General features: G+C 38.4%; 1 pseudogene; it reads left to right on the plus strand.

The window, feature by feature from the left end:
* The first annotated feature begins 667 nt into the window (after positions 1–667).
* Positions 668–2516, plus strand: LOC102829413 (annotated as a pseudogene).
* Positions 2517–4577: the final 2061 nt, after the last annotated feature.

The following is a 4577-nucleotide window of genomic DNA, read 5'->3' on the forward strand; positions in this document are numbered from 1 at the left end:
ACAAATGTAGGTTCAGCAAGGCTTGTGAGTGTTGACTTCAATAACAAAAGTTGTTATTGAAGATAGCAATCCATTTAAGAAATGATGAGAAATTAGGTAAAACTATTTTTTAGATAATATAACTATATGAAAGCTTTAATAAGTTTGCTGGAATAAAACAAGAGTTTTTTGATGTCACATTAAAGTTCTTATAGGAAAAGAAGGCTGGTGTCTATATTTCTTACCTCTTGTATGCAGGCTACATAGCTTGTAATCAAAAGCAAATTAAGGGCCTCATTCTATAGTTGTTTAGCTTTAAATTTTGAAATATATGCCTTGAAAAATCAGGAGGTTTTAACATATTTTCAGAAGTGCATCAGCTTCTTTCAGACCACTAGGTTAGTATTACACTAAATTTGAGCAAGTAGTGTTTGAGTGATCTAAAAGATTTAATAAAATTCAAAGAGTTCTAAGTGGTATTGATAACCTAGGTAGTCCAGGCATCACGTAGGATGGCCTGAGTGTGCACCGAGGTATAGTTTAGTAAACAGGGAGTAGTGAGTTCTAGACAAGGAGCAGGTTATCATTTGATTCCTCTTTATGGTTAAAAAATATGTACAGTTTACTGAGAAGAGATGAGAAGTTTCATGTGAAGGCTTTCAACAGTCAAAAGTAAAATCACCTTCTCATGCACAAAATTACCTTCCAAAGGCATGTCCCAAGTCCCTCTCATCAAAAATTTATGAATATAATGGAAGATAGCAAGATCCAATCAAATTGGACAAACAGCAACAAACAAAAAATGAAATACAACTTTTCATGTGAACTCCACAGAATGTCTCCATATTCAAATTTCCTCACTGATGCACTGGTCTCAGAAAGGACTCTTGCTTGAGCTGGTTTTTATTACACAGGTGTGAATGACAAGGTAAAATGCTTCTATTGTGGTCTGATGCTGGATAACTGGAAACAAGGAGATAATGCTATAATGCTATTGAAAAACATAAATAGCTGTATCCTAGCTGTATCCTTGTTCAGAATCTAAGCTCAGATGCTAGTTTGGGATCCACCTCTAAGAACATTACTCCATTGAGAAAGTTTTACAAGTTCATTATCTCCCACTTTGAAACATAGTGGCTGTTCTGGTGGTTCTTACTCCAACTTTCACCAAACCCTCTTAATTCTGGAGCAGTGGAAGACATCTCCCCCATTGAGGACTAACCCCTACAGTTATGCTATGAATACTGAAGAAGTGAGTTTTCTTTCTTACAAGATGTGGCCATTAACCTTTTTGTCACCATCCAATTTGGCTATATAGGTCCTAGAGATATTGTAGCCTGCTTTGCCTGTGGTAGAAAATCGAGTAACTGGGAACCAAAGGATGATGCTATGTCAGAACACAGGAGACATTTTCCCAACTTTCCATTTTTGGAAAATTCTCTAGAAATGCTAAGGTTTAGTATTTCAAACCTGAGCATGCAGACACATGCAGCTCAACTGAGAACATTTATTTACTGGCTACCTGGTGTTCCAGTTCAACCTGAACATCTTGCAAGTGTTGATTTTTATTATGTGGGTCACACTAATGATGTCAAATGCTTTTATTTTAATGGTGTCTTGAGCTGCTAGGAATCCAGAGATGACCTATGGGTAGAACATTCCAAGTGGTTTTCAAGGTGTGAGTTCTTGATGTGCATGAAGGGGCAGGAGTTTGTTGATGAGATTCAAGCTAGATATCCTCATCTTCCTGAACAGCTGCTGTCAACTTCAGACACTCCAGGAGATGAAAGTGCTGATCCACCAATTCACTTTGGACTTGGAGAAAACCATTCAGACGATGCAGTCATGATGAATATACCTGTGGTTACAGCGGCCTTGGAAATGGGCTTCAGTCGAAGCCTGGTAAAACAAACAATTCAGAGTAAAATCCTAACCACTGGGGAGAATTACAAAACAGTTAATGATATTGTGTCAGCACTCTTTAGTGCCAAAGATGAAAAAAAGAAAAGAGGAGAAGGAAAGACAAATTGAAGAAATGGAGTCAGATGACTTGTCATTAATTCGGAAGAATAGAATGGCTCTCTTTCAACATTTGATATGTGTGCTTCCTATCCTGGGTAATATTGTAACAACCAATATAATTAATAAACAGTAACATGATATTATTAAACAAAGAACACAAATACCCCTTTACAGGCAAGAGAACTGATTGATACCGTTTTAGTTAAAAGAAATACTGCAACTGACATCTTCAAAAACACTCTAAGAGAAATTGACTTTTCATTATATAAGAACTTATTTGTGGGGGAAAATATGAAGTATAGTCCAACAGAAGACGTATCAGGGCTGTCATTGGAAAAACACTTAAGGAGGTTGCAAAAAATGAGAACTTGTAAAGTGTGTATGGACAAAGAAATTTCAATTGTATTCATCCCTTGTGGCCATCTGCTTGTATGCCAGAAATGTCCCCATCTCTAAGAAAATGTCTTATTTTCAGGGGTATAATCAAGGGCACTGTTTGCACATTTCTTTCATAAAAGAAAACTTGACTATATATTAGACTTTATATAAGGAAGGGGAAGACAATACACAAGAAGGGGGAGAGGGTGAAATAACAAAGAAGATAGGGAAACACTTAGGTAGGTTTGCATGGACTAAGTAGAACTGAGGTAAATAGTGATCTATACAAAATCTTGGCACAACGGGGCTCCGTGATACAGAGGTCGAGACACAGTCTGAATGGGTAAAGGAGGGGAAAATAATTTTAAGGTATTGACTGTCTTGTGGATATTGGTTTCCTTTGCCTACTATTGTAAAATAGACATTTAAGTGGGATAGAAAGGAATATTGGGAAATATGATTGAATAAAACTTGTAAGTCCATCTTCAGCCTATAATTGGTTGGAATACCTAAAAGGGATTCTAGAGTTTGCCCTGTGAAATAGGCTTCTTGTTGAGTCTTTGTAGAGTATAAGGCCTAAGGTGGAATCCTTAGCCCCATCTAGAACCTTCTGAGGTGGGGCATTCCCTCTTGAAAGGACATGTTGACCAGCCTGGAGTGGCTAGAGGGACAGAAGATACTTCCTGAAGACCAGCAGAAAAAAAAAAAAGCAGACTGTTTGGCTATTATGAGAACATGCAAGCTGTTCACGTGGGAGTCATCAAGGTAAGCCATGAAAGCCCTTCCAAAAAATCCCCCTTCCAATACTGAAATTCAAAGGAGGCACACAAGCAGGCTTGTAAATTTACTGGTGACCATATTCATCTACTTATGAGTGGAAGTGGGCGAAATGCAATAATGAAGACATGGGCTGAGTTCGACCATGTTCCATAGACTCCTGTTAACCTTGAGATGAGAAAGAGAGGGAAGGGCTGGTTCATACAAAGTTGGGGGAGAGTTGAGCACTCCTGAGCCCATGGACACTGACTGAGCCACAGGGGGCTAGAGCTGAGGGTGAAGCATCCAGCTGATACAAAGTGCAGGGGAAGCACGCAAGATTTCCTAAACTTGCACATGCTACCCACTTGACCTAGCTTGGGTGGCTTGTTGATCAGAACTCAATTAAAGACAGATAAAGAAGTTTGATACAAAAAGCATATAAATTGCTTCAGTGTGATGAACTTGACCTTTATTTATGGATGTAAAAGATCAAAATACCAACTAATAAGGAAAGAATATTTGTATCAAGGATCAAGTCTGTCCTCTCAAACACATGGTTGACTGGGATGGGCAACATAGACATTGGCTACCTAAAATGGATGGACTATAAAGACACAAAATGGCTGGCTTACAAGTTTTCAAGAGGGAGTTTAGTCTCTGAATGAGTTGGGGTGAGGTAGAATCCCTACTGAATAGTTTTCATCTTGTCTAGATGGCTCTGGTGAAAGGAAATGTGGATAGGATTCTTTTGACTTAATAGTGAGTAATTATTACCATGACTAACTGTGATTGCCATAAACTATAATTGTAGATGTGTAACAAAAAGAGCAGTTAAAATTACACTTCAGGAACAGAGGACCCTAGGACTGTAAAGAGGGAAAAGCATGAGCAGAACATGGGATCCTAATCAGAAAAACAGTGACACCAGACACAGAGGCAGAGGTGATGACATGGAGAGATAGAGCTGCTGAGAACTCTAGACTCATGGGAAGAGAAAGGCTGGAGTGCAAAATGAGCCCTTTGGTTGTTTAAGTGGTTATATATCCTGCATGGTTTCGTGTACATCAAAAAAAAAAACCAGGGAATAGAAGCAAATACTGTTAAATGATGGTACATGGAGGGGATTATAATCATTGCAATGAAACAAAATACAATTGGTTGAGTGCAACACCAATGTTATCCCATGCAAACTATCACTCACTTCACAATAAAAGCTTTAAAACAAGAAGAAAGCAATGAGATATCATCTCACACCTGTAGTAACAGCAAAGTTAAAAAAAAGAGAGGACTACAAATGCTGGTGAAGGTGTGGAGAGACTGGGACCCTCCTACATTGCTGGTGGGACTGCAAATTGGTTCAACAACTCTGGAAAATGGCATGATGCTTCCTCAGAAAGTTGGAGATAGAAATACCTTATGATCCTGAAATTCCTTTACGT

This window comes from Chrysochloris asiatica, unplaced genomic scaffold (genome assembly GCF_000296735.1).
Source record: "Chrysochloris asiatica unplaced genomic scaffold, ChrAsi1.0 scaffold00038, whole genome shotgun sequence".
Classification (NCBI taxonomy): domain Eukaryota; kingdom Metazoa; phylum Chordata; class Mammalia; order Afrosoricida; family Chrysochloridae; genus Chrysochloris; species Chrysochloris asiatica.